Source organism: Protopterus annectens, chromosome 4.part1, assembly GCF_019279795.1.
Source record: "Protopterus annectens isolate FY-2018-M chromosome 4.part1, PAN1.0, whole genome shotgun sequence".
NCBI classification, from domain to species: domain Eukaryota; kingdom Metazoa; phylum Chordata; order Ceratodontiformes; family Protopteridae; genus Protopterus; species Protopterus annectens.
Window position 1 is genome coordinate 319,236,885 of NC_056734.1, and position 24,827 is coordinate 319,261,711.

Sequence of the window (24,827 nt, forward strand, 5' to 3'; positions counted from 1 at the left end):
CTGTCTTTGTGTGTCTGTCTCTGTGTGTCTGTGTCTGTCTCTGTGTGTCTGTGTCTGTCTCTGTGTGTCTGTGTCTCTGTCTGTCTGTGGGTCTGTGTCTCTGTCTGTCTGTTTGTCTATTGTAATGTAGAGTATTTCTTTGCATTCACAGGTGATGTAGGTGTGTTACCCTCCTCCGGTCCATCTGATGTTAGTGTCCCCACAGACTCTAGCAGTGATGAGCATATGCATGAGGTACAGGCAGGGTTGTCAGGGGCTGAATCTGTGCCAGTGGTTGCCATCCCAGCTATGTCCCCCTCTTCCCCGCACACAGTTCTCATGCCAACACATACTACATCACCAGTGGCCATAGAGGAAGGACAGTCAGTGTGTGCTAGCTTGGAACAGGAATGTGTGGTGGCTACAGAAGGTGTGTCTTCACACCATGGTGTCAGTGTAATGACTGCAGATGTGCCACACAGGCATGTGGCCAGTGCTGCTCGTAGGAGGACCTCTGGCAGACATGCACCTGCAGGGCAGAGCGCAGCAGCTGGTGTCACCAGACGCATGTTTCAGACTGTAATGGCGGCACAGGCACGTGCTGAACAGCAGAACAGAGAAGGGCAGAGGCTTCAGAGGGCTGCTATCCATTCTTTAAATGACAACCTCCATGCATTTGCAAATGCTCAACAGCAGATTGCTGATGTTCTGGACAGGCGATTGGGTGACATGGTTGGAATCCTTGACTGTGGCATGGCAATCCACGAGTGTGAGCTGTCTGTGCTGGAACATCTGGTAGGAGTGAGGCATAGGCCACGTGGATGTAGGCCAGCTACACCACCTGGTGCAGGTCAACATGAACGAGCTACCTCACATGCCCACTCCTACAGTGCCGGTAGCAGTAGCAGTGCAGCTGGTGCTGCGCTGTCCACACCAGGACACAGCAGGCCACGTGGACTTGGCCCTGGACATTCCCAGTGGGGACACAGTTCCAGTGGACATGTGTCATCGGACAGTAGCCAATCTGTACCTCTGCCTGGTAGTGCCCATGCAACCCCTGGCAGGCACAGGTCACATGGCCATGGCCGGACACAGTGAGCTGTACATCCTGGTCTGTACAATCTGGAGCTGTCAATAATACCCCTGTGTAATCCAGACACATGGCAGAACTGTGTGCACACATACACACACACAGCAGAAACATCTGTAGGGCACCGCAACACCCACATGCATAACAACAACACATGTCCAGTCAGATCACCGGCCCTAACCCACACACATGATGTCATCCACTGGTGCAGCCTATGCCCCTGGCAAACATTATCACCCTGTGCATATGATGATGCTTGTGCCGCATCCCTGTCATCCACACCATTGGTGCAGGGATATGCTCATATGGTCTGATGCACAGGGTGAACAGATTAGTGAGATAAGTGTATATTAAATTTGTTGTGTACTGTTGACACGCACCAGACATACCATTTGTACAGGTTTAGAATGCATTGTTATATGTTCACAGTATGTGTCTTGGTAACAACAGTAACAGCATGTTGGTAATTATGCCCTGCTTCCCTCCTTAAGGTCTAATTGCATGTGCCATTACGTTACAGTGTTTGCAGTTAGAGTGCATTGATGTATGTTCACAGTATGTGTCTTGGTAACAACAGTAGCAGCATGTTGGTAATGATGCCCTGCTTCCCTCCTTAAGGTCTAATTGTATGTGCCAATAAGTAGCAGTGTTTGCAGTTTCCCATGTGTAAATGTGGAGTACTCACAGGCATGTATGGCAATACCAGCATGCTATACGTAGCCTCAACCTCACTGTTAGAAAGGCTACCATTCCACAGATGTCCACTCATCTACTGATCTAGAAGCATGTGAGCTGTTTAATAGGCTACAGTGGCTAGAGATGTGACATCCATACCAGGTCACATCACAGGTATAGTGACATGGTGCGGGGGGTTTACACAGCAGTCTGGCTGATGTCAAGGTTAGAGGCCAGTTGATAGCGTGAGGCCTCACAGTGTAGCAGTAATACACTGTCACATTACAGGATGAGAACATGCACAGACATACACAGAAACACACAGTAACATGCCCACACTCATGGGGTCAACGACACTATAACGCACACTCGATAGTGTTGAGGTGAGGACCCCTGCCTATGTGGTAATCACCTTCACAGTACTGTGCAACCACATGATGCAACACAGAGAATGAACATGTACAGGTAGCCAGTAGGGCTGAGACTGATGGCATCAACAGGGTAGTAGACTGCATCACCATGAGGGGTTAGGGATCCTGTCTGTTCTGTATGGTAGCATACACCGTCACTCCATGCACCAGACAGCCATACATACATACACACACACATGCACACACACACACTGTGGAGTCCACAAATGTCATTCACATACAGATAGCTGACATGTGTGTGATACACACCAGCCCTGCCTACGTCTTGCTTTCTACACTGCAGTATGTACAGATCTCTACAACAGTGTACAGGGGTGTGTAACAATTGGGATGTATTCCCCACCATACGTGGCATATATGGTCACACAAGCAAACACACATGGCAGTACTGTGAATCATACACCTGCTATATGATGATACGTCTGACAGACATGCAGCAGTATTGGCCGCATTATGTGAACCAACACTACCTTTGGCAATTGTGCTGCTATATGCACACAGTAGGACATAAGTGTTACAGGTGTCAAGTGATTTACAGTCAGTAACACCCTGACCATTGTGTAGGTTGTATGTCTTCACCTTCAAGTAACAGTAACATAGCGTACTGTTTGCACATGTCATGGTAGGACGGCTTGTGACACACCTGTGAGCTGTCTTCAGCAAACATCCATCTGCAAATGTGGACCACCACTTTATGTACACACATCCATCCATACCTGATGTACATTCTACCGTACTGTCAGTATTTCACCATATACAAGTGTCAATGATGGGGCTGCATTGCAACTGCATGTTGTAGTTAGACACAGATGAACGGCATACATCAGCTACTGCCCATGCATGGTAGCTGAATGCACACCACTACATGTACATGTGTGTTGGTCCTACATTCCTGTCATGTAGCCATGTTTGTATGCATTGCAATTGGTGGACATGTGTGATGACATACATGACACATGGACTGTTGTATGATATGATGGTTGTCATGGGTAACTAGTACAGAGGGAATGTTACCTCAGTCAACATTGCTACTTTATGTACTGTTAGCATTCAACAGCCATGGCACCTAGTTTGCAGTCATCTGCGAACTTGGTCAGCCACAGTCCTTCCGTGTTGGCCTGTACCTCCGAGAAATATATACCGAACAAGAGAGGTCCCAGGACTGAGCCTTGTGGGATGCCACTTGTAACTGGTTTGGAGTCTGACATGGCTCTAGCAATTCTAACCATGTGGGTTCTGTCCTTGAGCCAGTTTGCAACCCATCTAGTGACATAGGGGTTTATATTTAAGCTGATGAGCTTATCTATAATGCCCGAGTGGGGTATTGTATCGAAGGCGTTTACGAGGTCCAGGTAGGCTGTGTGGACTACCTTCCCCTCTTCACTGGCCTTGGTGACTGCTTCAAAGAAATCGACCAGGTTTAAGAGGCAGGATCTGCCCTTAACAAAGCCGAACTGGGTAGGATCCAGTGTCTGTAGGTCCCCAATATCTTTATTTATGAGGTCCATGATGATCCTTTCCATAGCTTTGCAGACCAAGCTAGTCAGGCTTATGGGGCGATAGTTTCCAGGATCTGTTGAGGCACCACCTCTGTGGAGAGGGACCACTGTTGCTGTATGCCACTCTTTGGGTACATATCCTGTAGTAAGGCTGAGATTGAACAGTAGTTTTATGTTTGGGTTTAGCTCTTCTTGGAGTTCATGTAGGACGCAGCCTGGGACACCATCTGGTCCCATTGATGCTGTGTTTTTTGCTTTGGAGAGGGCGGCTCTTACCTGAGCATCTGAGATGTCAGGGGGGCAGCACTCTGCTGGGATAGATATTTGCCCTTTTGGTGGGGGGGGGGGTTTGCACTGAACCTGTCAGCTAGGATGTTGGCAATGTCTGTGGGTTTGGTGTATTTTTTGTCATTTTGGATTAATTCTGAGCATATCTGGGAATTACCACCCAGGTTCCTAACATAACTAAAGAAAGCCTTGTGATTATCCTTAGTGTCCTGTGCAATTTTTCTCTTGAAGCTGGCCTTAGACGATTTTATGAGTGCCCGTAGTTTTTTGCTAATACTGATCAGAGATGCCTTCACTTTTTGGGATTTTGCTCTATCATGTAGTAGTAGCTTCCTCCTTCTATTGTATAGTTTGTTTATGGCTGGGGTCCACCAGACAGGACGCCTGCCTTTGGAGGATTGGGTCTTGGTTTTATTTGGGATTGCATGATCCATGCATTCCTGAAGGTGTTCATAGGATGCGTTTATAAAGGATTCTGCGGTCTGGGCCGTATTTTCCACAGACCCGGGGGCTTTGAAGGATTCCACCTCAGTTTTGAGGAGTGTGAAATTTGCTTTAGAGAAGTTTTTCACTGTGGTTTTCTGGGCAGGGGGTGGGGTTGGGATGTGAATATCCAATGATATTAGTTTATGGTCTGATCTTACCAGTGAGGGATACACTTCTGGTCTGGAGCATAGAGTCCCCATGTTGGTGATGATCAGGTCCAGTATGTTTTCCTCTCTTGTGGGAGTGGTAACAAGTTGTTCCATAGCATTTGAGTTTATAAATTCTAGGAACCTTTGGGCTAGGGTGTTGGAGCTAGAGTAATGCTCCCAGTCTAAGTTTGGGTAGTTGAAGTCACCCAATATAATGGTGTTTGGAGAGACCTTCATATTTTCCAGTGTTCTCAGGAAGGCTGAGTGGGGTTCCTGGGTTTGGGAGGGTGGTCTGTAGCAAGCTATAAACTGGAAGGCAGTTTTACCCACTGTTAGTTGCACATGGATAGTCTCTGATGCTTCGTGCTGTGCCACCAACCTGGAGGTGTGGGTATCTTTGATGAATATTAATACTCCACCTCCTTTTGTGGTTCGGTCCAAGTTTTGGGGCCGAAAAGCATGGTATGAGGTATAACCTGGTAGTGCTGGGGTGCTCTCGGGAGCCTTGAACCAGGTTCCTGTTACTGCACAGATATCGATGTTCTCCATGCTAAGTGCATGCATCTTGAGGTTTAGACTTCTGGTGTTGAGTAGCATTACTCTTAGTTTCTTATCCCTTGTGATACCTATGGAAGTGGGTTTGTCTTTTGAGCCTTGCCTAAAAATGACACTATGGGGGTAGCAAGAGCCTTTGCCAATATCCAAAAGCCCAGGGGTGACAGGTGCAAGCCGTCCCTAGCGAAGCATCGTGGCTTGTCGAGCATGTCATCCCAGGCTGACAGGCATTGGATCCCCTTTGAATGACACCAATACTTAAACCAGTTGTTGAAATTGATCATCTTGTCTTCATATTGTGGCATCATTCTTGGTGAGGGTAAGATGCTACTCAAGGTCAGGGTCATACCGGCCTGGGCTACATGCTCAGAGAGCTCCTCTATGTCTCTTTTCATGTAGTCCAGGGAGGTACATTTCAGGTCATTCACACCAGCATGGACAATGACTGAGTCATATTTGTACTTGCCTTGGAGTGACCTGAGTGCTTGTGCTATGTGGCGGATCCTAGCACCTGACAGGCAGCTCACCATGACCTTCTCCTTGTTCAGCCTGGTGAGCGGGACGTCAGTGTGCCTGATGATAGAGTCACCTATTACAAGTGTATCAGGTGTGTTGTTTAGCCTTAAGGGCTGTGACTGTTCAGCACACTGGCTTTGTGAGCTATGTGTTGCACGTGTTTTGTTTTGGGGTAGCGGTTGCTTGGATGTCTGCTTTGGAGGTCTCTGCTGCTTAGGCAGATTTTTATTTAGAGCCTCCGAGTATGTTTTTGTGTGTTTATGTGTTTGATTTGCTGTCGTGGTAGGTCTATGTGAGACTGGAATTGTAGTGAGTGTGGTTTCCTTCTCCTCCTGACTGGTTACACCAGTACTGAGTTGAGAGAGCTTAGCCTCCGGTTTGGCCATATGGTTGCATCTCTCACATGTGTTGGAATTTGTTGGGAGGAGGAGAGGGTTGTCTGCGTAAATGAGGCAGTTGTAACATTGCCTCAAGATTCCCAGATTCACCAGCTGGACCGGAGAGGAGATTGACAACTGACCTTTGGACATGCTAGAATAGTATTGGGAATTCCTTTATAATTGAAAAAAGGGCCAATGGGGAACAAGGTACTCAAGGGGAGTTAGTGAGGGTGTAGTGCTTTTAATTTTTAGTGCTGACTTAGTGAGCAAGTGCCAGGTAACTTAAATGCAATGTGTTACAGGTAACTTAAATGCAAAAATGACAAACAGTAACTTTCTTTCAAGTGAAACAAGGAAATAAGTACAGTAAGCAATGCAGATATCACTAGGGATCCACAGAAGCACTGAAAAGCCACATTTTAGGTGGAATTAGCATTTCAGGGAAATAACAAGCAAACAAACAACAAGCATACAAACAAAGCTAGATTCAGCAGGCCTGGATCTAGTCTATGCTACAGCAAACAAGGTGTACCAATTTCAGTAAGAAACAGTTCAGATATGCAGGCACTATAAGCTTTTAACCAGAAATTCCCAGCTCAGAAGGGCAGAGTCCAGCCTCTCCTCCCACAAGAGTGCAGACCACGAACCTTCTTAATGTAAAATAACTGGCCTAAAGCCCAAGTGCTTAAACCAGAACTAATACACTTTTAGAATAACAGACACTGAGCCCTCAGTCAGCAGTTCCCAACTTAAAAGGATGTAAGCTACCTGTCCTGCCACCACAGTGCAGGCCACAAACCTTCCTAATGTAAAACAACTGGTCTGAAGCCCAAGTGCTTAATCCAAAAGACTTAGAGTGATAGCTACACTTTAATCAAGTTACTACCAAGCAGTAATAAATACAATTGAATACTTTAAAGAATGCCTGGATTAGTGCTCAAGTTATATAAACAAAGCTAGAATCAGCAGGCCTGGATCTAGTCTATGCTACAGCAAACACGGTGTACCAATTTCAGTAAGAAGCAGTTCAAATATGCAGGCACTATAAGCCTTTAACCAGAAATTCCCAGCTCAGAAGGGCAGAGTCCAGCCTCTCCTCCCACAAGAGTGCAGACCACGAACCCTCTTAAGGTAAAATAACTGGCCTGGAGCCCAAGGCTTAAACTAGAATTAATACACTTTTAGAATAACAGACACTGAGCCCTCAATCAGCAGTTCCCAACTTAGAAGGATGTAAGCTACCTGTTCTGCCACTACAGTGCAGACCACAAACCTTCTTAATGTAAAACAACTGGTCTGAAGCCCAAGTGCTTAAACTAAAAGGCTTAGAATGAGTTACACCAAGCAGTAATAAATACAATTGAGTACTTTTAAGAAAGCAAAAGCAAAATAAGGAAGGAAGAAACACAAATACAGTAAAAGCAGATTATTATTATTTTTTTTTTCACAACTAAACTTCTTAGGTAACAGAAGGTTGAAACCTGAGACAGCTTTTAAGAAAGAAATCTCAAAAGAAACAATGAGGTGCTTAGTCTAAGCTGTAGTCCAGGTGACCTCAGTCAGCCAATGACCTCAAACAATTCTCTCTCACTGAAATGCCTGATGGCTTTGGCTAAACCAAGATGTCCCTGAATATGTGCTCAGACACACAGCCTCCACAAACACTAGGCCCAAATACAAGCCTGAATATGGAAATGCTACAAATATCACCACTACTTAGAACAAACTGCAGAAATGTTTCTCACAGCTGAAAAGCAGCAGTGAGCCTTTAAATGAAAGTTTTAAACAGCTAAAGGAGCCTCTAGAAAAAGAGTTTGAAATGCAACAAGTTATCAGAAACAAACAACCCAACAGATGCTTAAAAAAGTGGACAATTTCCAGCTAATACCACACACACAGTGAAACTAGCTAGAAAAATACACAGTACAAAAAGTGCTATAAATAACAAAGAAATAAAGAACAAAATAAACAAAAAACAGGATACTTAATGTTATATATTATAGCTCCGAGTTTCCTCAGTGTCCTTCTTTCAATCAGCTCAGTGTGAATACTCGGGGACTAGTTTCTACAGTGACAGGGACAAGGCTATGACAAATCAGGGACAATCATGGACACTTCTACCATATTAGTACTATTAACTTGGAACGTGTTGACAGATTTGTATTACTACTAATTTTCTACAGTTAAATGCGTCTATTACTCTTAATTGTTGTAATTAGTCATTCTCAATCAATACCTTTCCTCCAAAGGTCACTGGCTTTGTGAGTGATTAAGAGGCTGGCCAGTTATTGTGCGAATGCTCTGACCATTGTTAGGGTTGATACATTGTCATATGTACAGGTTGGGATATATAGGCCAACACATACCCACGGTCAGTGCAGGTTTAGAACATTCATTATTTTCCTAGCTGAGAGCCTATACCTTTAGCACTTTAGTTGTTAGTCTGTTTCTTGTACAAATTACGTATTTTCTATCCTGACATGACCGCTTTAGGCAACTGTTGCATGCAGTATGGTACATAGTTATTTCCTACAATTACAGGACATTTGGCATTGTATCACTGTTGGTCAGGACACACCTACCCACACAGTGACTGTCCCTCACACAGTGGATCAGGGGGTATCCTGTTTATGTCAGTGCCTTCATCACCCTATTTCCAAGTGCCACTATACGAATGTGTACAATATATTTTCTCGATTATTCATGTCGGGACACGTGCGTCATGGGCAGGTGTTTAATCCTGGGTAGTAGGTTCTGCATGACCATCTAGGGCTGGACAGTCTTGTGCACCACTACTGCACATTCCAACTTGTGTCCAGATGTCTACAGGACTGGACATCGTGTCCCATTCTGATGTTTACACAAGTTACTTATCCCATGAGGGATATCCAAAAATTTAACAAGACCAATACCGACCATTCTTTTGGCTTTTTGAAAATGTGTTGGGGGTTTTACATGCAAGGGATACATAGTTTGCAATCCTGAAACAGCCTAGGGTGACACTGCCTTCTACATATGAGTAGTGGTCACTATGTGTAGATGTGGCTGCGCCAAGCTAGTAGGCCAAGTATGGCTGGAATTGGTGGACGTTCAGGTATGGGGGCAGGCTGTGTGCTGTGGAGGGGATGATGGGTATTCCATTATGCATCCAGGTGTGTTGCATTTGAATTGGCCGGTTCCATCAGGACCAATCTATGGGTATGTGCCGGTGACATTTCTGTACATTTGTATCGCACATTTTAATATCTATATGTTTGTGGGATTGTGTTCTACAGTATGGCCTGTCAGGTTGTATTGCAGATGTGTATACATATTCTTTGTGTTTCTTTCTGATTCACCCGCTGCTCCCTCATACACCTCCAGTTCACCTATTCTGCATACAACACAGTCTCACCTTTGATGATTATACCATTACCCATCCCCCCCACACACATATTCCTGACACTCCATCCATCACTGCTTTGGTTGATGGCCCATGACACGGTCAAGGTAACACATTGCATACACTACATATGTCAGGTACCTGTATGGTTGTGTGGACTACCCTGGCATGTTTCACCTTCCACATGCTATACATCACGCACATAGGTACAAGTCCATACTTAACTTTCATGACACGGTTGGTACACCTGGGTAATACCCGTTCAACTGTGTCACATCCTGACAAGTACGGCTTGGACCACATATGTGCAGATTTTGGCCGACTGCTCCGATCATTGGTAGGATGCCACCTTTTCCTTTGTCCAGGATGGGATATATTCCGGACACATATCCGATTGTACTGGGCAACACATACCCACAGTCAATGCTACAGATAATACTTTTCCTTTAAGCCTACATGTTGCCTTGTTGTTGTAGCAGTTTTATTTCTTGTCACATATGGTATGTTAAATACGGACATACCTATTGTATGTGACTATTACATGTGTTGTGGGATATAATTCTGTCATACGGTCGCTAGATATTTACATTTATCATGGTTTTGTTATGGACACATCTGCCCAGCTGTGTCTCTCCCTCACAATGTGGGGCAGCTGGTGACCCTGACCATTGGGCTGGACGTAGCTATTGGCGGCATGCTAACATGATGCGTTTCACTTCCACTTGGTATAACTATCTACACTGCGTTGGACTACGGGCACACGGTTTTCAATGTCATTTGTTCGAGGGATGGGGACCCGTTATTCCCTACTGTGCATTTGTGTTTGCTTCTTCATTTTGTGTTCGCAGGAACTGTCTTGCATGCTTTGCATACGTTTCAGTATCCACGGACACTGACAGATGTGATTACTATTGCATGCAAATTGTTATATGCAAGCATTTTAGGTTGCATGTCGACAGCTGACATTTCCACGCCTCCGTGTGGCACTTTGACACGCCCTATGCACTCTCGCTCATTTCCTATGCACATGGCTGTGGCGGCAGCATGCCTTCATTAATATGCATTTGGCGCTAATGCACCATCTTCACGCCACACGGTCGGCACAAGCCTAACGCCAGCCTTGCGCCGAGCTTCATGAATCCCGGGGTTTGTCTAATCTTTCTAGTTTCTAGCTATTTCTAAGAGAAAACACAAGTCTAAGATAAACTTATATATAGAGCAAGACAGTTCTGGAGAGTTGGATGGTCAAGACAAAAATGCTTCATGTTCTCTGATTTTCTCTATTTTTAAAATCACATTCCTGGTTCACATTACATCATTCTTCACACTTCCCTGGGTTACATTACATCATTCTTCACACTTCCCTGGGTTCCCCAGCTAACAGAAACTACATTTACATTCTTCAGCTTGAGGCAAATACCAGAGCAATAAAGGAAATTTATGCATGCAAATTCTGGCCATTAACTCTGGCCTTAAAACTATAGGCAGAATGTCCCACTCTAGACTCACTGGCTTTGAGTCCTAACATCAAAGGGTCACAACATGCTGAACTTGGTCAGTAGAGTGCACTGTTGTCCTTTTTTTTCAGTTCCACATGTAACACTATTTTTACCATTTAAGACAACAAGCCTGTGATTTACAATAATATTTACAGATGACAGATCTATCTCCAAAATTCTATCTGGCTAGGCTGACAGCCTTCATCTATCTTCACTCAGTCTTCACAAAATAGAAAAAAGATTATTTTTGCTTTGTGTTGACCATTTGGAATGGAAAGATAAATGATATTCTGCCAGATTCAATAAAGCCTACATGGTCCATTTATAGCATGTGTGCATCACGGCGCGACACACACACTGTAACTCAACATTTTGGATTCAATAAGTGGCGTGCACTGCCATGCAAACAAGGTAAACACTGTGGCATACTAATTACAGCACAAGCGGCTGAATTGCATGCTAATCAACCAATCCAAGATGAAGGAGCTATTCAACAAGCTACAAATCAACCATGTAGACTCAGTGCTGATTTTCTTTGTGAATTCCAAAACCTATTGGAATAGAGCCACTGAAAGGATTCTACACAGAAACAATTTTAGGGACTACTGTTGCATTAATTCATGTGTATGTGCAACAGGATGAAGTCTATTCTTGTGCTGCTGCTGCTAATAGACCAAGGCTAAATAGGAGAAGAGTTTTCAGACCCTATTTAACTTATCATGACTTACATAATGTGGAAAATGTAGAGTACTTCAGGGTGAATACAGACCCACTTCAGGAACTCTGCAACCTCTGTTGTCCTTAACTTAGAGCCAGGGCAGATGTAGGCATGCACAGTATGCCCTTGCTTTGGTGAAGAGACAATGTGCAGCACACTTACTCACCACCTAAGGTTCTAAAACCTTCCTCCTATGCACATACATATACCAACATTGATGCCAGGCAACTCTCACAACCTTTACCTCCCATGTACTGGCAGTGTACTGCTTGCAGCAGACAGAATCAGCTCTGAACTAAAATTGTTGTAACTGCTGCATTTATAAGGTAAGTATTGAACCTTGACTGTATTGTGTAATAATATGAATGAGTGGCATATCCTTGCATTTCATTACTTGGTAGTGTAAGTAAGTAAAAGGTGGGAGATTTGTACAGAAATGATCTTAACATGTGACAGCAGAAATTATTTGACTTACATGTGTCCATTATTAAGTAGTAGGCCCCAGGCATCAAAGATTCACACAGTTATACCTTTCAAAAGTAGTGATGGTCACAGCATGCCCTCAGTTTAGCACCATAAATTTATTTATTTCAGTTTGATGACCTGGGAAGTCCACTGAGCCAAGAAGAGCCCATTTTTAGTGGCAGCTCAGGGAGAAAAGCTCCAATTAACAGTTACAGAGAAAAATAGCATACAGTCAGATTGTTGTGAATATACATTGTACGATGAAATAATACATAGTAACATAGAATAGATTAGCAGAGAAATACAGCATTCAGTACAATAAATCATATTTGTGACATAGACAAGTGATATGTAGTAAGTACATATGAAAATATGGGTTCAATAGTTGACTGTCACATTAGGGTGTAGTGGGGTGAGCATAGAAGTAGTTTTTGCAGAGAGGATGGAGTGGTAGGTAGATATAGGGGAGTAGTTGGTGAGTGGGGTGGACATATCCATTTAGTAGTAAGATAGGAGAAGAGAATAAGAGATATTTGAAAGTATGGTCCTGGATATTGCGAAGAGTGGGTGGGAGAGAGTTCCATAGTTTTGAAATAGAGTAGGAAAGTAGGAGGTGGCCAGGGGGTCATGATGATTTGTGGATCTGTAGGACATTTTGGATTTCTGATCTGAGTGAGCGGTTAGGGATGTAGTTTTAGTGTGGTAGAGAGAGAGGGGCAGCTGGTAGGTTTGTGGACGAGCTTGTGGGTATTTGTGAGTTTAAGCAAGATGAGGTAATTGGGAAGTTCGAGCCATTGTAGAGTATGGAGAGAGTGGTAGTAGTGGAAGGAGTTTTTCGAGTTGGTAGCAAATTTGCTTATTGTATTATAGCATGATTTGAGCTTGGATAGTAGACTGAGTTGGAGATTATTTAACAGGGGGCACTATACATTTGAGAGGGGAGAAGGTAGGAATAAGCTAGGGTTTTTCTGGTGGAGGGGGAGAGGTAGCGGTTATGTCTGTATAGAAGTCCTAGTTTTTGGTGTTTTTTTTAATGGCGGATTGAATATGGGTGTCAAATTTTAGATACTTGTCGATGACACCAAGGAGTTTGGTATTAGATACATTTTCGATTGGGATGTTATTGCTACTGGGTATTGAGAAAGAGTTTGCGTCTATTAGGGAGTTTCTAGAGGGGGGAAAAGATGAGTTTAGTTTTATTAGAATTAAGAGCAAGATGGCTATTTTTCATCCAGGATTCTGTTTTAGAGAAGGCTAGCTGAGTTTTTTAGAAGTAGGTCAGGGGGTGTGTAAGAAGAGCAGATGATAGTTGAGTCATCTGCATATTGGACAATTAATGAGTCAGGGATGGAACGGTTAAAGTTGTTAATAAATATGTTGAAGAGTAGTGGTCCGAGAACAGAACCCTGTGGCACCCTGGTGGGGTACTTTGAACGGTGGAGATTGCAAATTTCCATTGCATGGCTTGTTGATGTTCACAGAGATATCTTGAGAACTAGGCCAAGGCGGAGGTGGAACGGTTGACAGATGAGAGCTGAGTTAAGAGTAGAGGGTGGGAGATGGTGCCAAAAGCTTTGGATAGGTCTGGGAATAGAGAAGATACAAGTTTTCTAGAGTCACAAGCTTGATTTATGGTTTCAAGAAAAGATAGGAGGGCAGTCATGGTACTGTGGCTAGGGCGGAAACCATGGTGAGTAGGGGTAAGAAGATAGTTTTGGGTAAGATATGACAAGAGTTGGGTACGAATGCATTTCTCCAGGATTTTTGAAAGGGGGGAAAGAATATCTATAGGTCTGAAATTGGAGGTGTCAGAGTTTTTGTCTCCTTTATGTAGTGGGATGATGTATGCTTGGCACCAGATGGATAGGATGTATGCTTCTTGGATGGATCTGTTGATTAAGATAGAAATGGGAAGGGCTATACTGTCTACAGAGAGTTTTAGGAAGGTTGTAGGGAGATTGTCAGGTGCATTCTGGCTAGGTTTTAGTTGTAGTAGTAGTTTTTTTATAGTACATGTGGGAATGGGTTCAAGTTTGAATGGGGAGAGGGTGGACAATGGTAGTTGGGGTTGGGGGTGGAGGAGTTGATGTTGGGGGGGTGGGGAAAAGAGGAAAATAGTTTGGCTATGCAATCTATGAAGAAGCTGTTAAATTGAGTTGCAATGTCCTGGTCAGTAAGGTTTGGGTTTGGGCAGGGGTTCTTTTTGTTTCCTGGGTGGAGGAGGGAGGAGATAAAGGCCCAGAATGTTTTAGGGTTGGATGAGTAGTTGATTTGAAGTTTGAAATAGTATAATTTGTGATCTTTGGTCATAAGTTTTTTTATAGAGTTACGAAGTTGTTTGAATTGTAGTAGGTAGTTGGGTAGTCTGTTTTTTTTATATAGTTTCCAGGCTTTGTCTCTTTGTAGCATGGCAAGTTTGGTTTCTTTGGACAGCTGGGGGAGGTATTGACTCTGATTCATTTGGTTCTTATAGTGGCATGGTTGTTGAGAGTGGTTATGAATATATCATTGAAGTAGGTAGTGGCACTGTCCAGGGGTGGGGTTGTTAGGGAGACCAGTCAATAATTCTTAGGCACTCAGAGAAAGTTTGAGGGTTGAAGTGGAAGAGATTGCATGCGTGTGTATGTAGTGGTGTTGTTGTTGGAGAGAGCAGGGGTGACAGTCAGTGAATGCTGGAAGGTGATCAGTTAGGGGGTCTGGGAGGATTCCTGACTTTGAGATAAGGTTGGGATGGGATGTAAGGATCCAGTCAATGATGGTGCCAGAAGACCAGTCTTTGTTTGGCCTGGTAGGGGAGTTTATAAGTTGGGTGAAATTGAAGAGATTGAGTGATTGAGATAGGGCTGGTGTATTTATTGAGGCCCAATGTATGCTAGTGTCCCCTAGGATGTAGGTTTCATTTTTTATGTTGGAAGAAAAACAGGATAGGATATCTTCTAGTATTGGTATGGTGTTGCTGGGGGGTATATATAGGGCAGCTATACATATGGATTTGTGATTGTTTAGTTTTAATAGTGGTGATTTCAGCATGGCCAAACGTAGGGCTAGGACTGGTGTTAGGATTTATAGTATAGGTGGAAGAGGACAACAACTCCACCTTTTTTGTTAAGTCTATCATTACGAATGATTTGGTAACTAGGTGGGAGAATTTCATTGTCCTTTAAGGTGGGTTTAAGCCAGGTCTCTGAGATGGTGGTTATGTCTGGATGGTTATGGTGAAGCCATGCATGGCAGTGAGGGATTTAATTTCTTAGGCTTTGGGCATTGAAAATGGCAAGGCACATTGATTTAGTGGTGTGAGAGTGTGTGTGTACTGGGAGTTGGAGGTAGAAGCTGGGGGGTGTGGACCCTGGGTTTGGGTGAATGTCTCTGGAGAGTGACAGAGTTATCTGAAGGAAGATGATTGCGAGGTGATTTTGGTTGTGCAGTATGAGTGAAGAGATGGGAGGGGTTTCTTCGAGTAAGGATTTTGGGATATATAGTGTTTTCGAAGGATGGGCAGTATTGTATGTTTGAACAGTAGGGTTGGGTTGAGTGGCTATAGTTCATGTGCTATGAAGGTGAAAGGTGGCGTGCAAGCAGTTTGTATGGTAGATGTGGAGTGTGTAGGGGATTTATGGTTGAGGAGAGGTAGTTGTGTGAGATAAGTGAGATAGTTTAGTGTGGTAAGTGTGGTTATTAGGATTAGGACAAGGTATGGGGAGTAGTTATAGTGTAGTGTTGGGTGAAGTGTTTGAGAGAGCAGTGAGTGTGGAGGGAATGGTCAAGTATGATAGGTGGATTGGAGAAGGGTGTGTGGCTTGGCTGAGATAAAAGTGCGGGTAGTGGGGGCAGGTGGGAAATGGGGGCAGGGAAGAGGAGCAGAGTGAGCCTGCAGGGTGAATGGAGTGGGTACGAGCCCCAGCAGAGGAGGTGAGCGAATGAGCGAAAGACTATCAGTAAATACTCAATTTGACTGGAGGTGGTGGCTGGTCAAGGGAATGACAGAACAGATTCAGAGAGAGTTATTGCTCTTTGCTTAGATTAACCAGAGTTAGTGGTCGCTAAAGTTAGGTGATAGGGTAGATTTGGTAAAGTTTAAAATATAGGCTAAATATAAAGTGATTGTGTGGTTTGTTACAGCCTGTAAGTAGCTGTGCATGTATGTCTAGTCTAAAGCCATTATTTAGGGAGAGGTAGTAAACTGTTCCATTGGAGCAAACGGGCATTGGGGTTCTGTAGGGTATATGTGGGTTGGGAAGGGTGAATTTAGATAAGGGGAGAAGTGGATGCATCCTGCCACCTAATAGTAAGATACAGGTGTGGTACGCTAATGGAGTAGTGGGGGATAGGGTCCCTGTGAGTGTGCATGCTATTGGGAACAGTTTAACAGAATGGCAGCAAAAATATTATTTGTACAGGTAAGGTAAGGTTTAGGAAAACACTAGCTTACATGTGTACTCAGTAACAGAGCAGACGTTAAATTATTCAGTACATTGTTGGACCAGGTTGCAGGGAAATAACTTTGGGTGTTGATCCTGGCTGAAAGGGGCTTGCAAGTCCATTGGAGTGAGCAGGAATGGAATGAGAAAGTAAATGTTAGCAAAAAGGAGAGCAGAGCTGTAAGTAGATAACAGGAGTTGAGCGGAAAAGTAGATGGTTGTGTGAGGGTGGAATGAAAGTGATGAGTGATGAGAGTGGCAAGAGTGTAAGGGGAAGGAGGGATAGCCAGATGAGAGTACATGAGGTGGTATGGGTGGCTGGATTGCAGCAGTGCAGGTTTGGATGGTGATGTTCTGAAGTGGAAGTAAGTGGGTAGAAAGAGGGGACAGTCAGTTGGATGTAATAAAATGACAATAACACAGTAACCTTAAGTTAGATGTGGTGATATCACACTCTATGCATTTGTATATGATTAAACAAGCAAGGAAGAGAAAATATTAAGTGCATAGATGCCGCTAAGCAAACACATTCCACTGACTGTGAGTTAAACAAGCTCTACTGATAATATGTTGCCAGCAGTGTCTAAGTATTGAAAATGCATGTAAAGCAATTATACATATAGCTAGTGAGCTGAGCATGTAAAATATGAAAAGCACTTTCAGGAATACATTGTCAGCATGCTACCTCTGTGTGAGCAGAGGCAGAACTCTGTAAAGCAGCCGTTTCTGCTAGCATGGCATTACAAGCCTTCAGATAGTTTTAGAATTTCAGCCATTATTATAAGCATGGCACACAAACATTCAGTTAGGTTTGGAATTACAGCTGTAAGTACTAGTATGGTGCACAAGCCTTGAATTAGTTGTAGGATTACAGCCGTTACTGCTAGTACAACATAAAAGTCAATGTAAAATCATTAAAGAGAGAAGTTAGAAAGTAATGATACACATTGCAGTTTCAGTCCTCACAACCTTCACAAGATCATTCACAGTAAAGTTGGGAACTGTTGATTCTATCAACTGTCTAACTTTCTAAGACCAGTATAAGTCAAAGGTACAATTACCAGTTCAACATCACAAATACAGATATACTAAGCACTAAGTCAGCTATGGACCCTGAGCATCAGACACAAAACTTATGTATCCTTGAATCCAAAAGCTACAAAACAATGATATAGCACTTTTATCGTCACTTGCACAGGGTGCTGTGTGGTGAAGCAGGAAGCCTAGGCTGATACAAAAGGTTGGTGAGTGTGTGTGAGTAAGAAAGAGAAGCAGGCAGACATTTGGATAACCTAAAAAATGGCCATTGAGGCAAAATAACTTTTAAGCTGCATGGCCGAACCATGTAACTGTTGTGTATGTGTGTCTGTAGGGGTCATCAAGATGAAAATGATGTGCGAGTGTCTGCATGAACACAGCCAAGCTCTGTGCTAGCTCTATATATTGGTATGTCGGACAGGTATGAGCCATGCATGGTAGAGGTGGCAGCTCACTGTTGTCATCCCTGACCATGACAACTGGCTCTGCCAAGAGATGTACTGGCACATCCACATCCATAGGCAGATGCACTGCTGCTACCTGAACATGACTGATGTCTACTGGATGAAATCTCTTCACAAGGATGCCCAAGACCATGACCCCATGGCCTGTCATGTCTGGATGTGGCTTACCTATGCCCATGAGAATGCCGTTCCCCTCCCAGCAGATGTTCTATCACAGACACCCCTTGTTCCAACATGTTATTCATGCAATCCATTGAATTGGCAACACGGTGGAGGCAGTCACATATGTCAGTGTGTGCAACATCTACAACCCTAAGCATTTCTCTGCAGCACCTATGGGAATGTGCCTGTGCCTCCATGATGGCCCTTAACATATGTTGAGAGGCACAGGAAGAAACACCTGGATCAGCTTGAGGATGAACAGCAGGCCTCCACTGAGCACCCCTAACAACCCTGCTATGTGGCTCCTCATCCACATTTTGGATACAGCCAGAGTCAACAGGCACTGAAGTCACAGTAAGCACACTTCCCTGATCAATCATCTTGCCCTCCATCTGTCCAGTATTTGAGCGTTCACTGGAATGGGTAGGTGTAGGCCTACTGTCTGTGTCCATTAGAATGGCAGGGGATGGCTGTATGTCAACCTCAATGTCAGATTGAACTTCTGCATCCCCTGACTGTGCCTCTGTCTGGCCAACATCTTCATTACAATCTGCTGATTCACTGACAGTGGTAGAAATCCCATATTTCTACTGTCAGGATCACCTGTGATAATAAGCAACAAACACAGGAATGATTATTACCTAAACTATTATACACCAATATATGCTAACAAAAAAAAACAGTGCTGCCACTATTAGACAGTACAACAATACACACAACAGCCCTGACATCAATATCACGCAATAAAATCTTTCTTTAAATTGCTTATCAGTACTTACATAAAAGTGTTTGGCTTACCATCTGCAGATGTGGGTATCCTCTGCAAACCAGATGGTCCTGGAAGAAGTTAAGTAAAAGGTAAGGACAACATCATCACAATTAACAGTAACACAGTGGTAATACTTTTGCAGCCTTTTTTGTCCATTGACTATACTTTCAACCAGAACTTGGATGACAACTCCAACCTAAGCTAATCAATCATAATGTGTTGTTAACAGTAGCAATCACAAATCCTCCCCCCAAAAAAATCTTGTCAAACAATGGTAGCATATTAATTTAAACTGGTTTACAATACAACAATATTCAACAACTGAGATACCAAAGCCTTCCTGGAAGCTCTTTCTGAGACATGCTTGCTCTCCCTGAATCTGTTGCACTGATATTAAGGACATGCTATTTTGCACTTTCCTGGGAGCTGTCTGGATCACTAACACTGGACTGGAACTCTTCATTTGGTGTAGTGGTAGCTCTGTAGCTGGCCCTCAGGTACCTATCCAATCATGGCATGCTGCAACTGCTCTCATCCATACAGATGTGATCATGTCAGTGGTCCTATTGCACAACTTGACATATGTCCTGCCACGGCCACCCATGACATTAAAATTGTTGACAATTTGCTGCCAAAATCTGCATTCTGCATGACATATCTCCCCATGCATTTTCAAGCAATAAGGCACGATGTTACCTAAAAGCACTGATGATAACTTGGTTTTGAGCATCACTGAAGGGTGTTTTTTGAGGATCGAGACACCTGGGTGGCATTATCCTAGGTGTCCTAAAAGACAACAGAAGGCTGATACACATAAATATCACATAACCACAAAATAACTGTTCCCAGATAAAACAGAAAAGCTAGCTTCTCGGTTTTACCCATTACAGAAACATAAAACAGTCTAGAGATCTGAAATATGAACAACAGGCTGGATGCAAAAAAAGGAGAGTAACAATAGCAACATATCCTTGTTTGTGCCTTAACAGAAATGCAGCTTTGCTCTCCCCCCAAAAAAACAGGCACATGACACATTTTGCTAGCAAGCCATCCTTGAAATGGTAAAAGTGCTATCAAATGAACTGTCCCTCAAACATGTCTACAGATTTATCACAAAACATTCAATTTTATGGTATTGCCAATGACGTATACCTTTGAAATGCTTTGACAAACATGCCCAAGCCATCAGTGCAATTGTAACTAATGCATGCAGATAATAGTGTAAAAGCCTTTGCTTTAGATTTTTCTTAATTACATTCCAGCATATGCAGTATGTTGCTGAAAAAATGCAAATATACCTTCTAAAGTTCTGTAATCCTCCGTGCAGATATATCCCAAAGTAATAGCCTCTGTGCTGTGTTCTCTACATAAATAAGTCTCATCACCTTCAGTTTTCCTAGCTACATAGTTGCCTTTTAATATGGTGTAGATTTAGGGCTGTTAGCATGATGAAAATGCAAATGAGGTGTGAACTGATTAGAATTGCTGAATCTCAAATACTTGGCTCTGTGTATCCGATGTAAACATAGTACATGCACTCCTTCAGTGTTTATTTTTAATGGATTGCAACTGTGAATGATTACTCATTGGGAGAAGGAAAACATAACAACACTGCAGGCTGCTCTATATCTAATGGGTATGTCATGCTAGACTTACAAAGTGTTAAATGTACGGTTGGAAATGTAAGAAAGCACCACACAATTCACAGGTTCTGTTCATTAACATCCGACCTCCCCTTCATTTTGTTGGCAAATGCATATATTACTTCCATTTAATATCCTCAGACATTTCAAGGCCAATGATATAGAATGGCTTACAGACTGTATGTCTCAGATTACTGGTCAGATAGAGAAGAACGACTAACAAATACAGAGAGGTAAGACAGACCTGTATATCTTCAGGCAATAATCATAACTGGTTATGTGATCACATAGTGCACTACATCCAGAAACAATAAATGTACAAACAACAGTTGAATGGTTTCATATTACTATAGATGATGTTGCAGTTGGTTGTATGCATAATGATCTCAGGTCCTCACTGCAAAGCTGTTTGTATGGCAAAGAGGGATAATGCATCCTTCCAGTGTTCTGAAGGTTCATTGGACTGAGAGTTCAAATCCAGATCTATGTAGAAAAATCTCATGTGAGCCAACATTTTATAGTGTGCATGTCATAGATTGATTTTCCTCATTTCAACTACTTGCCCTTTTTTCTTTTTTTTTCTTTTTCTTTCTTGTTTTGTTTTAATTTATTTTGGGGGGCAGTGTTTGTGCAATGTGGTGCTTAGCACAATCACAGGAAATGGAGGAAATGAATTTCAGGTTTGGCTGTGCCTATCTCATTTGCATTAAGCATGGCATTGTGCAAACTGGACAACTGGACCACCCAGGAAGCAGACAGAGCACCTGCAGAAGAAGCAGATAGAGCACCTGCAGACAGGACTCAGATAGACAAAAATAGAAACTGGATATATTCAATTAATTCTGTCGGGCACTGGGCTAACCCACTAAGGGGCATTGCACAGAAGTTAGCACAGAGACCTTAAGAATGATTACTAAATTAGGGAATGTCATGTAACTAGTCCTGTGGCAGCAAGTGCAAGTGCAGGGCTGGAGTACATATGATCCTGGGTTCTATTACAGTGTGCAACTTTTTTTCTTACTGTTGTGACAGTGCAGTTTATAACAAATAATAAATCAAATAAAAAATAGACAAGTCTTATTTCAACATTCTTGTGGCATAGGACTGCTATACACATGGTCCTTGTTCTAATACAGGATAGTCCATACACTTTTACTGTTGTTCCACTTCCCATTATATTCAGTCTCACTTATAACGCTTTAGATAGTGGAGCTGATATGAATTATATGTATGAGAGATGAGAGATGAGAGATGAGAGACCATTATTGTGTTTTCAGATGTATGACTGAGGGTATACTGTGTACTATAGTTCTGTAAGTGTAATTCCTCTAAATAGACTTGCATGGGCTTCACATTTGCCTATGACACATACATGACTAGATCTATATCCAGTAAACTTGTCAAGTCACATGCATACATGTGTAACAGCTCACACTGTCACCTATGTTTATGTATGATTCCTGACTATGTCTGAGCAGCACATCTTCTGTGACAAATATGGAAAACAACAATGTGGAAAAATGTTTTGCCCCTTATGTCTAGGTTTGAATTCCACAGTGGAAAAATCAATTTCCTCATTGTATAAAGGTAAAAACAAAGGTGTCAGGTCATTACATTTATACCCCCAGGGCATGTCTGCAGACCTAATCACCTAATAGTTGCCTTCCAATTTTCAATATATATTTCCAGGCTACATCAGTAGATACCCCTCTAACTATGTCCAAGTGTCAGATTAACCTTCCGATAGCAATTATTTAATTCCTCACTGCTTGGCACTGCTGCTCTCTGCTTAACATTGTGCAAACCCATTGCTTGGGTTTGTGCACTACCAGTAAATGTGATAACTAGAATTGGTGGGAAAGCATTAGTCTCCACTACTCCAGTTCTGCTGGTAGACATGGCTGGCATTAGTGGGGAAGGTGCCAGGTTTAGGACAAAGTGGTGGGGTGTCCGGGAGTCCAGGATATTAATAACACTCCTGGTAAAGCACCATAGCCAAGGCTTCTGCAGGAGGATTATTCTGGCTTCCAGTACAAGTCAGACGCATGGAATAGTTTGACCCAAGCTGTATCCGGTGCCACTGGTATCCTGCACATTGAAGATCAATGTAAGCATCATTTTAATGACCTATACAGGAGAAAAAATGGATACTCTCAACCATTGATTGGAGGAATTTGAAACTGCGGACATCCCACATCTGTGTTAGTATGAAATCAAGAGAGTACTTGTAAAACTTAAAATGCTTAATATAGGCAAGACTGGTATGCATAATGCTCTTCTGTTCTTTTCTCAGCTGCCAGGGAGCATGTGTTCAATGTGCAGGCCTATGTTGCTTGATTGGAGAGACTGAGGTAAGCAAGGGGTAGGCATGCAGCAGAAGAGAAGTGTTATTGTAGCAGTAATAGTTAAAGATAGCATTCTTATAGAGTTTTATCAAATTAAGCATGCTGATTCCATCTGTAAAAGCAAGTATGCATGTATTACTCTGTAGCACAAACCAGTTGTTTGAATCCACTATTAGACTGTAGTCAGAGGTTGTGAGCTCAAATACCACATTTTACAACTATACAATACTGTTATTTCTTCAATAATATTTACATTAAATTAAGCCTTCTATACCAGTGGCACAAATGCCCTGCTGTAAACTGTAATCTGTATAATTGGAACAAGCATATATGCAATATATGCACATTTCAAGGATTACTTTCAGCAATCTGTAGTATAGTGCATATCTTTTAGAAGGTATACTTGAATGCAATACTTAAGATAAAAGAGTTGTATAATTGTATTAATGCATTGTATGTCACATATGATGGTACTAATTTTCTCTTTTTTTCTGTCACTCCAATGCTTAACTGTCTTTTTTTATTTTCTATTGTGTCATCAAAATGTCTGCATGTTGTCCAAGTTTACCACATCACTAAATACTCCACAGTATAGCAAAGTAGGCTAGCCCCAGTGAATCAGCCTGCTCTCACTCCACTGGCTCCAGTACTTATGCACAGCATGTCTGAGAACTAGCCTGTCAGCATTGCCTCTGCTGCCCCTGCTTTACCTGCACCTTCAGGTAGTTCTGCCCTGGAAGCTGGTGCAGTGGAACCCTCTGGGAGCAATGGTGGAGGGAGTGATTTCATCACCCACAGAGTTGCCAGAGATGGTCAAAGGGTCATGAGTTACACCATTTGTGTATGCCTATGATGGATGGAGAGGCTGCTCCACCTCATGGTCCATAGGAGGAGGAGGAAGAGGAGATGTCAAGCACTTCAGCCACCAGCAGAGTAAAGTGACAGTGATGACAGTCCAGTGGTTGAGGATTCAATTCTCACTGTCTCCAAGCTTGATGGGCATGAGCCTGCATTGTCCCCTCCCTCATCCCAATCATGGTGTCCCTCAAACTTTTGTGTCCATCACCATCCCTGTATCTCATCTTATTTGTCTTATATGTTTGCAACTGCTTTTTCACCTACCCAACTTACCTTATTCAGACATGCCCCAACATTCATCTCTTACTAAAATAAAAGAAAAATGGGCACCTGTCCCAAAAAAAATAATCATCCAGTACATAGCTCTCCATTTCTCACACATGTCTTCTGGACACTCTTGATTCAGTCCAATTGGCTATACAACATTATTGCATTGTGGTCACCCATCTTTATGGAAGAGACAGTCAAAATTAATTTAATATTATGTACACATTTTCAGCTTATACTGTTAAAGAAGTGGATAGCTATAGTTCTTTCCTACCTCCATCATGCACATATCTTTACTGCTTTCCCTTTGTTCTTCCCCTGCTTTCTCCCCATTTCACCATTTTCTGATCTACCCAATTTAATAGCTTTAATTTGATCACAAAATAGAATCACATAGAATACACATAAAAGAATCACATAAGCAGCAGATGTTTGTGTGGAGGTGTGCCTCGTGCACCAATGCCCAGCAGCAGCAAAATGCTGTGGTTACCTCTGAACAATACCACTTAACCCTTCTGGCTATGCCAACACACATCAACACATTTACTATAAAGAATTTACATCACTGCATTTTCAATGTTTATTTAAAAGCATTTAATACTATTAGTTACACTTGGATTCAAAGCCAGAATCATCTGGGCTCAGAAAGAAATGTGTCAATGCATTTACACAAGTTGCTACAGAGTCAGTCAAGCTTCTGGTGTGTTTCATAGACTCAGTAATAACTGTCATACTTTAAAAATGCAGC